This window comes from Malaya genurostris, chromosome 3 (assembly GCF_030247185.1).
Source record: "Malaya genurostris strain Urasoe2022 chromosome 3, Malgen_1.1, whole genome shotgun sequence".
Taxonomy (NCBI): Eukaryota; Metazoa; Arthropoda; class Insecta; order Diptera; family Culicidae; genus Malaya; species Malaya genurostris.
Genome location: NC_080572.1, coordinates 227985904 through 228000584, shown reverse-complemented (window position 1 = coordinate 228000584; position 14681 = coordinate 227985904). Strand labels below are relative to the sequence as shown.

General features: G+C 36.2%; 1 protein-coding gene across 6 annotated transcripts in view; it reads left to right on the top strand.

Moving 5' to 3' along the window:
- The window catches only part of LOC131439141 (axotactin), a 193304-nt gene that overhangs the window by 34277 nt on the left and 144346 nt on the right, over positions 1-14681 (top strand). The window lies entirely within an intron of this gene.

Genomic DNA, 14681 nt, shown 5'->3' with positions numbered 1-14681 from the left:
GTGCCTAACGAATTCTGTATAAAATGTTCAAAACGACGTATGTAACAATGCGAGATTCTCTTTGTTTACTTTCTCTTTCGATTATTGCGAAATATTCCTGCTTTTTTCGGTAATTTCTCCAGAGCAGATTAAAAGATGATAGCTTTAGTTATTATTATCGGTAAATGATTAGAGAGAAGGATTGCTAAGAGTGCCGTAATAATCAAAAGAGAAAGTAAACAAAGAGAATCTCTCATTGTTACATACGTCGTTTTGAACATTTTATACAGAATTGTCATTGCCATTTCAGTGACAGTTGTTCTTGTTTTCGTATTATTCACGCTCAAAAACTTCTGTTTATGTGCCCAATTCTCGCCATTTGCGGGAAGTTTTACTTTTCTGTTACAATTCGAAAAAAATGCAACTGAAGCGCATCGAATGCTTTCAGAAACTTACGGTGATGCTGCTCTGAGTAAAAGAACGTGTCAGGAGTGGTTTCAACGTTTTAAAAATGGTAATTTCGATGACAAACATGATGGTGGAAGAGAAAAAACCTTCAGAGATGAATAACAATTTATTACAAGCTCTTAAAACCGGGTGAAACCATCACAGGAGATCGATACCGAACGCAACTGATGCGCCTTAGTCGCGCGATAAAAGAAAAGCGGCCACAGTATCAAGAGCGACATGGCAAAGTTATCCTCCAACACGACAATGCTCGGCCTCACGTAGCAAAAGTGGTCAAAAAGTACCTGGAAACGCTGAAATGGGAAGTCTTGCCCCACCCGCCGTATTCCCCAGATGTCGTCTCTTCTGACTTCCACCTATTCCGTTCGATGGCACACGGTCTGGCAGATCAACATTTTCAGTCCTTCGAAGAGTTGGAAAAATGGATTGCTTCATGGATAGCTTCAAAAGAGGACTCCTTTTTTCGAGCCGAGATCCGAAAATTGCCGGAAAATGGGAGAAAGTTGTCGCTAGCTACGGACAATACTTTGAATAATACATCTGTAAGCACTTTTCCGCAATAAAGTTTTTAATTTTGGAAAAAACGGCGGAAGCAAAGTTGTACATCTTATACAACTCTTCAGGTTCGGTTAAACCGACTTTCGAATTTCGGTTCCAGTATCGTTATCGTTTCCCAAAGCTCAATCGTTTTCTTAAAAGAAGGCCAAATCGAATTTCAAAAACAAAAATTCAAATTAAAGGATTTATGGTCAAATATAAAATAATTGAATTCGATTCTGGAATTACAGGGTGATGAGTTTTTAAAATTCATACCGATATAGAAGATAACAATCCCGAAAAGCTTTGAAGTTGAACTAATAACTCGTCATATGGCCATATGAATCGGTTTGGGTTATGCTGGTTCCTGAATACCGGCTCTGGAAGTACTTAAAATTATCGTAAACTCTAAAGTGGAACTTACTTCGACATATCATGGAATTTCCAATCGATTGTCACACTTTTAGATTCAAATTCGATCCCATTTGCCGTTTCGACATTAATGAGTGATTAAAATCTCGAATTGTCGCTTAAAACGACGGTCATTAATACAATGTCATGAGAATTAAAAAACACCGAGGAATATTCATGCAAAAACATATGCGGATTGATAAAAAAAAACGTGTTTATTCCACCTAGCAGTGAGATGATACCTATTTTTATCAATCCGCATGTGTTTTTTGCATGAATATTCTTCGGTGTTTAAGTTTTCATGACATTATTTTAATGACCCTCGTTTTAAGCGACAATTTGAGATTTTAATCACTCATTACTCTGTAATGTCGAAACTGCAAATCGGATCGAATTTGAATCTAGAAGTGTGATAATCGATTAAACATGCCATGATATGTAAGTTCCACTCTAGAGTTTACGGTAATTTAAGGTACTTCCAGAGCCGGTATTCAGGAACCAGCATAACCCAAACCGCTTCGTATGGCCATATGACGAATAAATTACAACAGTTTTGAGTCCAACTTTGAAGCTTCTCGGGATTGTCATTTGAATTTTAAAAATTGTCGGTTTGAATTTTAAAAATTCATCATCATGTAATTCGAGTACCGGAAGTCATAATTGGATAAAATTAATTAATTTTTGTATATAAGTTTGTTTTAATTTGAATTTTTGTTTCTGAAATTTGATTACGCTTTTTTTGAGAAAACGATTGAGCTTTGAGAAACGATTTTATACTGGAACCGGAATTCTAAAAGCGGTATGGCCGAAGTCAGATAAATTCACCTGAGTAGCTATACAGTTTACATTTGTTTCAAAATATTTGAAAGTCAGTTAAGACATCTTTGAGAGATCATAGCACGAATTAAATTTTTAGGTGCCTTCTGATCGACAACTGAATACCACTAGAACTGAAAAAAGTTAATTTTTTTATCGACTATCCAAATCTGCTAACCCGATAAACCTGATTAATTTATGTGGAATAGACATTTTTATACAATCCCCGAAACCGGAAGTTGGATCTGACTGAAAAGCAAGATGTTTTAAAGAACCTTGAAACTTTTCATTTGAATCTTAGATGATTCTTAGATTTCATTTGAATCTTAGATCGGTTCAGCCATCTACGAGAAAAATGAGTTACACAATTTTGATTTCGTTTCACATATCATCCTGTAGTTCCAGAACCAAAGGTCGGAACCAAACATAATGCAGGAACTTTGTTTGGGAGCATACGACTTTTCGTATGAATCTGAATTTGTAGAAAAGAAATTTTCCGAGAAAATTAAGTGAAATTATTTGTCACACACGCTTTTGCTGATCTCGACGAACTGATTCGAATGGTATATGGATGTTATGTTGTTCCAGCATTTATTGCTGTAAGTAGTTTAAAACAATATAATTTAAAAAAAATCTGCCATCATCTGGTTTATATATGTCATATTCGAACGATTATGTTGCCAAAAACGAGCCGTGCCAAAATCGGTCCGAGGCTAAATGTCATGAAAAAGGATGCTGTACACAATCCTTTTGATACTCAGAAACAATTGTATGTAACAGTATAAAAAATCGTGTTTTCCGTTGCTCCCAAGCATTTCTTTGTCATACAGCGCTCAAAACTCCTACTGCTGAAATAGGGGGAAAAGTCGCTTACAGAAAAAATTAGATATCTCCGTTAAAAATGGACGGATTTTAACAATCTATGGCTTGTTGGATAGGTATTACCGTACGGAATCTAAGTCTGAAAACATATTCTGTTTTCAAGGTCAATTGTGACAGATACTGTCAAAAAACTGAAAATTTTGACATAAAACTTTGTATAACTCAAAAAGTAAACATCCGATTTCAAAACAATTCAATAGCGTTTTGGGTGACGGGGACACCTTTCATTTGCGACTAGTTTGATCAAAATCGGTTCAGCCATCTCTGAGATCTCGACCTCTTAGTTGACAACACACATACAGACACACACACACACACACACACACACACACACACACACACACACACACACACACACACACACACACATTTGCTCAGTTCGTCGAGCTGAATCGATTGGTATATGTCATTCGGCCCTCCGGGCCTCGGAAAAATTTTCTAAAGTTTTAGCGAATTCTATACCTATTTTTTATATATATAAAAATAGGTAAAAAGGTATCATCTCACTGCTAGGTGGATTAAGCACGTTTTTTTTCTTCATAAAAGCGTCATCATTCATTTCAATTCCGTTCTTTGGATCGATTTTCTTTTAAAAATAAAGGTCGGAGGTCGGAGCAAGTCTCCTCTTATCAAATTGATTGTTTAAGATAAAGACGCACATTGATTTCGATGTAAATAATTCACAAGTGTTAACAGATCGGCTGAAAAGTTCGTATCGTTTCTATGAGAGGGCGCCACTAGAATTAAATCCATACCATTTTCAGTTAGTACCAACCATCAAAAGATACGTGTATAAATTTGACAGCTGTCTGATTATTAGTTTGTGAGATATTGCATTTTGAGTGAAGCTACTTTTGTTATTGTGAAAAAAATGGAAAAAAAGGAATTTCGTGTGTTGATGAAACACTACTTTTTTAAGAAAAAAAAGTGCCGCCGATACCAAAAAATGGCTTGATGAGTGTTATCCAGACTCTGCACCGGGCGAAGCAACAATTCGTAAGTGGTTTGCAAAATTTCGTACTGGTCATATGAGCACCGAAGACGATGAACGCAGTGGACGTCCAAAAGAGGCTGTTACCGATGAAAACGTGAAAAAAATCCACAAAATGATTTTCAATTACCGTAAAGTGAAGTTGATCGAGATAGCTGACACCCTAAAGATATCAAAGGAACGTGTTGTACATATTATTCACGAATATTTGGATATGAGAAAGCTTTGTGCAAAATGGGTGCCGCGTGAGCTCACAATCGATCAAAAACAACAACGAATTGATGATTCTGAGCAGTGTTTGCAGCTGTTATATCGAAATAAAACCGATTTTTTTTGTCGATATATAGCAATGGACGAAACATGGCTCCATCGCTCCACTCCGGAGTCCAATCGACAGTCAGCTGAGTGGACTGCACGCGATGAACCGAACCCAAAACGTGGAAAGACTCAACAATCGGCCGGTAAGGTTATGGCGTCTGTATTTTGGGATTCACATGGTATAATTTTCATCGACTACCTTGAAAAGGGAAAAACCATCAACAGTGACTATTATATAGCGTTATTAGAGCGTTTGAAGGACGAAATTTCAAAAAACGGCCTCATTTGAAGAAGAAAAAAATTTTGTTTCATCAAGACAATGCACCGTGTCACAAGTCGATGAAAACCATGCTGAAATTGAACGAATTGGGCTTCGAATTGCTCCCTCATCCACCGTATTCTCCAGATTTGGCCCCCAGTGACTCGCTGAAACTGAGGACTATTTTGAGGCAAAGGACAAATCGTACTACAAAAATGGTATCGAAAAGTTGGAAGATCGCTATAATCGCTGTATCGCCTCTGATGGCAATTATGTTGAATAATAAAAACGAATTTTGGCAAAAAATGTGTGTTTCTATTAAACGATACGAACTTTTCAGCCGAACTGTTAGATATTCAAATTTGATTCGATATACTGATAATATTAGACTACAACAACAGAATATTATTCTCAGCATTTGCTACTTAGCCATTGTAGACTAGCTGGCGCACCTTCTTGCGAACTCATTTTTCGCTCATCATAAAATTATTCGAACTATTCTATAATTCATTATTAGGAATAAACTCTTCTCAGGGATTAAAATGACAATGGTAGCATACATTCAGTCTGATTCATGATGATTAACACACAGTTCACTAACATAACTAACGTAACTAACAAGAAGTAAGAACTAAGAGGTAAAACTAATTGAATATTCATCGTATGATCATGCAAATTGTTCTATTATTCAATAGTCGGAATTTAAAGTTATTCATCACATTGAATGAAGTTTCATTCAAAATGCGGTTGGCGTTTTCTTTCAGTGTAAGTGTGCCACTCTGTGTCCCAACTATACTTGCCAAAGGTGATCCTATGTGTGCCGCAACCTGTGCAACTGAATTAAAATGAAACTGCCAATATTAAGAAATGCACCAATGCATTGTGTTAATGTGTGATTAGCAATAAATTTTCCGACAAGCCATACTTTATGCAGTACCAATTTGGTTAAATTTTTGTTCCACCAGGAAGAAAATGCTTTAAAGAATTTAGAATAAAATTCTGAAAATGATTTTGAAGCGTCCTCCCTGGTTTAGTACAAATGAGTTACACAGACTCACAAATATATAACCATTAGATATAATGCCACATAATATTATAAGCAAATTCCGACAACAATCGATACAATCTTCAATCGAATCGATTCGCTCTTTGCATTAGTTAGTAAGTTGGTATATAAGTTCCTTTCCCCAGCACAAAATACAAGTAGGTTTCCAATTCTCCCTACACAAAAATCACAGAATCGCGGAAGTAAATAGTAATAACCAAATCATGTATACAATAGGGCTGGAAAGTCACCACTTGTGGCTGAACACCCAATTTAAATCTTAATAATTTAATTTTAACTCATATTTCAATAAATACATTTAAAAAAATAGAACAAACATGCACAATCAACAGCAATGTCTTTTGACACTATGTTGCCAGATTTGTGGCTTTCCAATCCGCCAGTATATTACTATTACGGTTCAATAATGAACAATGGATTTTGGCTGTCTATGTCAATATTGTGCTCTTGACTAACAGTTCAATTCATAGAACTCTAATCTTACTATGTTGTCGTATGTTCTTACATAAACGTATGTCGTATATTCACACCTCGAAACAGAATGGTTGGATTCCATAAAAGGAGTGTAATGCCAAACTTTACTTTTATGTATTAATTTCAGTTGTGAGGTTCCAATAGCACGACTCACGTAAAATGCAATACTTTAAGTGACATATCGTAAACTAATTAGCGTACAGGGAGTTGAAAACTCAATAGTAAAATAAATTTTGATAAAGATTTTATTGCTGCTTAAGTTATTTGTTACTAGGGAAATTGTAACTATGGCCATCTTTTTTTTATCAAAGCACCATTCTTCTCCCATTTAGCCAGCAAATGACGGGAAAGGCTATAATCCGGGTCAAAAATAATCGTGTCATAGTCATATTTATGTTAAATTGAGATTGATGCAATGAAGTTACTCGATCTGATGGTATTAAAAAAATAACTACACAACTGAAACTAGGTGCGGTCACGTTGCCTAGAAATAAACTCGCTATCAAGTCGGCTTTAGATTAATTCAACAAACGTTGCAATACCGACCGAGAAATCCGGCGCCGCCAACGCCAACCTGTTCTGAGAGCTCAACTAGTATCGGCTGTTTATCTTAGGACTTTCAGAAGCCGACAAACAATGCAAATATTATTTCAACGAAGACTCAATTGGAACAAAAAAATTAGTCACTGATAATGAAGCAACACAATCGAGCAGCCCGACCAAACACGATAAGTCAATAGCAAAGGTATAAAGAAATAACTGGGCGGCACTGCTCGGAAGTTCAGCATTTGTAGCTACGAGCTTTTGGATGGTGATTACGATTCGATTAATTAATTGTGTTTCTGTATTATTTGGGCAGTTTGAGCAAATTTTAGCGAGCAGCAAAAAATATTGTTTTCTTAGCATAATGAAAAGATCACGACTGTTGATTTCCAAACTGATGAAGAAGCAAATAAAGCAAAGTGAAGAATCAACATAAACCTGCGTTAAATCTTTTTCGAAATGATTTCAAATTTAAGAAAATTTTGGTACGATCAACATTAAATTTATTTAGATGGAATAAAACCTGCAATTAATAAACTGTCATTTTGATCATATTTTTATTGAATATGTGTGGGTCATGCCGGTTTTGAATGTAAGCAATTGGAAAATCTTAAATTTTCATTACTAGTTTAAGGCTTTTTCTGGTTATAAAAACTTCGCCCGCTTTTATTTTCTCTGATATATAGATAAAACGCTTTTATCGCTGATGTATAGATAAAACTAGTCAAATCTAAATAAATGCAGTTCTTGCGAAAGTCTCCATGATTTATAAAAATAAATTTTTTTGATTAATTATTGTTTAAATCTGTTTTGTTATTTAAAAACTTGTGCATACGTTTTGGAAATAAAACAATAAATAAATAAACAAGTTCCTCATATTTCTTCGTTTTTGCATTTCTAAGTTTGTTTGATGTTCTATGCTACAGTCCTTTTTAACTATTATCAGTAACTAATAAAGAAAAAGACTAGAAAACACCGATGAAACACAATCATGGACATGGAAATTTACGAAAAAAATACTACAGAGACGAGACTCGAACCAGTAGCTTTTTCTTTATAAGGAAGTAGTAAGCAACGGGTTCGAATCCCGTCTCTGCAGTTTTTTTTGCAAATTTTTACTTCGAATCCAAGAAATTCCAAGAGGTTTGTAAATTTATTCATGATAAGGTGCTTGGCAGTAAGCTGATGATAGAATACGATCACCAAATGCATTTCAAAATAAACACTATAACAACCATAGCGGGATTCAAATATTGATATTCGTTTCGGTGGAATAGTTGGTTGTATGAGACTTTGAAAATGGCGTCAAAAAAGATAAAATATACATTTTGCTACTTCGTTTCAAAAGCTAGACGATGATTTAAAGAGTATGTTCGTCAGGAAACCAATAGTTTGCGGTCATCTCTAATTTCGTAAAGCGGTAGTGTTCAAATGTTTAAGCACCTCAAAAAAGTCCCTATACAAAATTTGAGCTAAATCGGATATGGGTGGTAAGTGGTGCCACCCGGCGGCTAAACTTGAATTTTTTTCAAAAAATCACCATGAATCACATTATATTTCCAAAATCGAAAATTGTCTTAGAATTGCATGAAAAAATCGACTTTCTGGGAAATCCTGACGTTTCATTTAATTCTAAGACATTTGACATCATAAAAAAAATTCTATTCGAAAATCTTAAAAGTCTCAGTCAATTTTTTCAAAAACAAAATTCGAAATAACACTAGATCTCAACATTTTATGCAATTTTAAGACTTTTGGCATCACGAAATTATTTCGATTCCAAAAATTTCAGTTACCCTATTGATAAAAGTGTGATTAGTCGATTAAGTCACTTATGCCGTTAAATCTGTGGAACCGGAAATTTCCGTCATTTGATTTTCCAAAATTATCAATCACTCAATAATAACAAGACTAAACATGTTGAAATCAGCTTCCATCTCCGAAAAAAATGAGTCAGTAGAAAAAAGTGGGTTGTCAGTTACGTAACTTATACCATTATATCTCCGAAACCAAAAAAGACGGTCTTTTAATCTTCAAACTTCATCAATGAACCGATGGTAGCTTTCAAAAGAGCTTAAGCTTGTTGAGATCGGTTCAGCCATTTTCGAGAAAATTGAGCACACATACATTTTCCTATCTTTCACTGGTATGTGTCTAATTAGTTTTAGCTACTGTAGAAACATTAGACTCAAGGAAAGTGTGTCACTTGGAAATTTGTACATGGTTTGATGAGGTAAAAGAAGAGGAAAAGAGGTCAAATTTGACAGATACAAATTTCAATGCGTGGGAGATGTGCAGAGTTTTGTTCGAGCTGGATAGTTTTCTGTATAGATAAACTAACCTATAAAATAAGGCTGTTTATGAGTCACACAGTCGAAAACTTTAAACCTGTTCAGAAGCCTCATTTTATTGCATTTCCCGTTCGGAGATGAGGAGGTTAAATAGAGAAAGTATACATTGTAAAGAAATTGGTATATTTTTATTTATTTAATCCTATTTTTGTAAATTAATCCTATTTTTGTAAATATTTATGTTATAAATATTCCGGGTTTTGCCGAATGCTACCGTGCTCAAGGTAATGCAGTTCTGAATTGAAATTTACTGAAAACTGATATTTCTATAGCTTTTGGATATTCTAAGTTTAATCAACTGATAAGCTAGGAGAGCTTTGTTTTAGGTTTTAATAGAATGTTGAAGAATCCGATTTGTTATAGATTTCCTAACATAGCATTTATTTTACTGTCTTCACAGCTTGAAAATCGTGAAACATCTATTGTATAAACAGAAACTGAAATAAATTAAAAGTGTTTTTGTAATCCTTGAACGGTAATCGCCTAATGAACATTGTTCATTAAACAGATGCTTGGTTTCACATTTTCGTGAATTTATTTCAAAACCGTTGTACTTCGGAAACGATTGCAGGCAGAGATGTCCATCTTCTTTGTTTCTTTGTGTGCACAAAGAGCAAGCAACGAAAGCTCTTCTCTTTTACTCAGTGTGTAACATGTAACATGTAACAAAAATAAGGGCGACCGGGGCTAAACCGAACACTTCTAATCGAATGAAAACAGCTTCCTTTACAATTAGCTTTTAACCCAAATTATCTATACCGTTGTTTAGCTTCATTCTTCAGCCAGAATTCCCGATTTGTGGTTTGGGAAAATGGGCATTATATTTATTGAAAACTATTTATTTGTTTTACTACATATAATGAAAGTTTTACTTAAACTTATAGTAAATCCAGTTTCAATTAGTGATAAGAAGTAGAATGGAAATATAGATATAAATATTTAGGTACGTTTCAGGAATTGGATAAAAATTTTAAATAGAAAATTATGTGTCCGGCTTAGCCCCACTTCTTTTGTCCAGTTTAGCACCACACAGACAATTCGTTTTTAAGACGCAAGAATAATTTTGTTTTCCACGTAATCGAAAGCACTCGAATCAGCATTTGAATGCACCAACCAGACAATCACTAGGGTAAGGTGTTCGGTTGCCGGAACCCCTCCGTAACTTTTGACAGAAAGCAATACCAATACTGTTTTTACAATGACTATGCGGAAATATATATTGGAGAAGCCAAGTGAAAGAAAAACTAACAGAAAAGATGATTTTTTTGGAAAAAGATTCGCTCAGAGACAGGACTCGAACCTGCGTTCTTATGCATTCCGTGCATACGCGCTACAATTTCGCCACTCTGATCTTGTTTTAGTGACTCTAAAACGCGAAACAGACATAGTAGCAACGTACATCGAACATGGTCTACATCCTGGCCGTCACCCGACCGATACCTTACATCCAAACATCTTCTCTGTCCATCAAATACTAGTCCTCTCGCTTTATACCTATTTCTCCGATCAAGCATTGAGTAGGAGAGTGTATTTATAATCGCTTGTCACCTTCTTTAATGGTGCCAGATGGACATGGAAGATGTTTGGATGTAAGGACAGAAAAGATGTTTGGATGTAAGGTATCGGTCGGGTGACGGCCAGGATGTAGACCATGTTCGATGTACGTTGCTACTATGTCTGTTTCGCGTTTTAGAGTGACTAAAACAAGATAAGAGTGGCGAAATGGTAGCGCGTATGCACGGAATGCATAAGAACGCAGGTTCGAGTCCTGTCTCTGAGCGTATCTTTTTCCAAAAAAATCATCTTTTCTGTTAGTTTTTCTTTCACTTGGCTTCTCCAATATATATTTCCGCTCAGTCATTGCAAAAACTGAACTTAGTCATGGCGGCTTTACGTCAAACTAAAATTAATAAATCGTTGATACCAATACTTTTTACTGCGCTCAAAACAAATTTTAATTGCGAGAAAATCAACTCATCACTTTTTTCTGACTTTTCTATAATATCGAAAAGGAGAATGGATTGAATGTTTATGAGGTGCAATCGATCTAACTCGTGATTTGATACCGGATGCTATCAAAATTTTTGCAACCAAAGATTTTTTTCGTCGTTTTCAAAGTGTCTACCGATCTCGGTTACCGGTACCCCATTTTTTTCGACAAATCGTGAAAAATTATCAGTGATGTGCAGAGATGCAGAGAGAAAGCCACAGTTTTGGCCAAACATCTATCTCCTCATACAGCAGATGCTCTGGCTAAGAAAAAACGTGGAAGACCGGCCAAGTCAACACCAAAGGCGCCACCATCCAAATCATCGGCTAAGAGAGCCTATGAGAAGTCACCATCAGACAATGAAAACTTTTGTCCAAAACGCCACCGAAAAGAATAAATTCCGTTTTTTCTTTGAATAATTGCAGTTTTTACTTATATTTTTCCATGTTATCGAATTTTCCTAGGGATTTTGGTCACATCAAAAACAGTGTTCGGTTACTGCGCCGTTTTTAAAATGGCCAAAATTTACCAAAATACTAAATTGATAATAAAGTTTTTTCAATCAAATGAATCAACATAGTTTTTAATCAGTTGTTAGCTAGGGACTTTAGCTTTCCATTGATGTATATAAGTTCACATAATGTACAGTCAGAAGTTATAAGCTTAAATTAAAAGAGTGCCGATAACTGAACACTCTCCCCTACTATGCACGGAAACTCGGAAAAATCAGTAAAAAACGCACACGTTTTGACACATACAAGATTGACGCCAAACTGAAATGACTTAGCGTCATCTAGCTTTCTGTCACATGGAAATGCGTTTACAAGGTCAATTTTTGGATCAAAATAATTGCTGTTTTATAAGATATTTAAGCTGTCCGATTTAACTCCGTGTCCGCTCTAGCTCCGGCCTCTCCTAAGCTTTCGATTTTCTCGGAAATGGATGAATCAATTTTAACAAACTTACATTCAAAAGAAGGTCTCTTGAATTTTCGCTTCGAGAGTAACGTGGTAAGATGTGCTAATATATGAAAAAAGTGCTCGGCACTGCTTAACCGATTTTCGTCAACATTGATTCATATGAGAGGCCTTTTACTCCCATAAACTGATATTGAATTTCATCTGCAACTTCCGGTTCCGAAGTATCGTGGTTAAAATAGTAAAAAAAGGCACTCGATTTTCTCTAACTGATAAGCATATGTATATAATAATTCTTCAAAGGAGGTAATAAATGACCAAATATATTGATTTTGAGTATGCCGGTATCCCGGTTCCAGAAGTATCGTATACTCCAAAATTGAAATCACGCAAATTTCTCATAATTTTCACAAACTTAGATTAAAATGAAAAGTATTGCTCAGCGGTTTATGTTGAACCGTTAGGTGGCGTTAGCAGTTCAACATAAACTGCTGACGCACTGATGAGCTGAATGCGAAACGTAAAAATCAAATTTAGTCATGTGCACTTTAGCACAAAACGGTACACATGAGGTACCAAACCCCTAAATGATGAAAAGTATGTTTTTCGCATAAGATGGTGTAGAAATTTGTCCGTATCCGGCTGCCAGTTCCGGAGACACAGAGTAAACTGTGTATGGAATTGCAACTCGTCATTTAGAGCGGTAATGCGAAAAGGGTTTCCTTCTGACTTTGGCTTAAGGCTAAAGGAAGATTTATCAAGAATTTTAATTGGAACCGATCAATATAATTTAATACTCGAGAATGATTTCATGCAAATAGAATGATTTCAATCCAAAGCGGCTTCGCTTTGGATGGCCCATGCCAAGGTCCAATTTTGGCACACTCTCGCCAACATAACTTCCAGTGCGTCAATCGTTGCTGGTTCATCCGTGTAGACTTTGAGCTTTGACATGGCCCTACAAGAAATAGTCCAATTAGGTTTAATCACACAATGTAGGTGGCCAATTGACGGGCCCAAAACGTGAAATAAATTGTTCACCGAACGCGTCTCTCAAATTGGTCATTGTTTCGCGTGCCGTATGGGATGTGACACCGTCTTGTTGAAATCACATGTTAGGATTGTCGAATTATTCCATTTTGGGCCAAAAAAAATCATCAATCATCGACACGGTAACGCTCGCCATTCACAGTAACGTTCCGGCCATCGTCGCCTTTGAAGAAGCACGGTCGGATGATGCCACCGGCTCATAATCCTCCACCAAACAGTGACTTTTTTGGGAGGCATTGGTAGCTCTTGCAATGGATCAGAGTCATTTAGCAGAAAGCCATTTCGCCGAAAGGGTCACTTCGCCAAGTGCCATTTCGCCGAAAGCCATTTAATCGAAAGGGTCATTTAGCCGAAACCTGAAATCGTCTTAATATCGTAATAGGAATTAATTTAAAAAAAGACAAAAGAAAAATTATAGCGTTAAGGCCCGTTTTGTTAACCTACAATTGTACTTCTTGAATAAAGGTTGATTCATGAACCTCAGAATGGAGGTCCCAAGAAAACTTGTTACTAAGCATCAGAGCAAATGTATGTGGCATTTTCCGTTTACTGAGTGAAAATGAAAAAATATCTAATGCGGCTTCGCCACATTGTTTTATTTCGTGTGCTGTCCACATCGCTACCGCTAGTTCAGACCTAAATAAAGCAAATAAACCTTGCTTTGAGTAGACCGGGCAAACGATGCGGTCCCAGGTTTGTTTGCAAGAGGCCGCCGCTTCCGACGGTGGCTCGTCGGCCAACTCAGCTGACGTCGCCTCGGCGGCTTTATGCCCCCGAGCCATCTTGGTTTCGGTTTTTGTAGCTGCGTCACATCAGTTATACAGAAGCATTTAATAACACGAAAAAATAATAATATGATGGTCTCGAAATTACCCTTTTGGCAAGATGTCCTTTTCGGCGAAATGACCATTTCGATGAAATGGCTTTTGGAGAAATGTCCCGCTCCCCTTGCAATGCTTTAGGCTGGTCTTTACTCCAGATGCGGTAGATCGACGTATCCATTCAACCAGAAATGAACCTCGTCGCTGAACACAATATTTCGATAAAAAAGGATCTTCCATCAACTTTGCCAGCGCTCATTCACCAAATGTTAGACGTTGTAAGTCGATTTATAATTAAATCATAGACTAAACTGCACAAGTCCGACAAGGACGCAAAGCATGATTACCGCGTGATCTGTCAGAAACAGTGTTGCCAAAAAGATAGCAATAAAAAATCACTTTTTATTTCAATTTTAAGGTTATGTTTGTTGCTGGCCAAACGAACCGTTTTAAGCTATACCAATTACTAGCTCCCAGGTCCGCAAGTACCGGAAATAGTGGTAAAAAACGGAACTCTCTCTTTTTTCAGAGACGTCTGAGACAATTTTCTTATACCAAGACTCTAATGAAAGATTTTTCGGTTTCATAGACTGCTATTGACTTCTGTTCGGATCGAACTTCCGACTCCAGAACAACAGGGTGAAGTGTGTGTAAAATTTCAAACCGTCATTTGGAACGACAATGCAACAAAAAAAAACCGAAGAATTCCTCTGAACTGGGCTCAAAACAGTTCATAAATTCTAAAGGTTATGCTAGTTTATGCCCAATCAAACTATTTTGTTTTCAATCAAAGAAAGGAGTTTTGAAG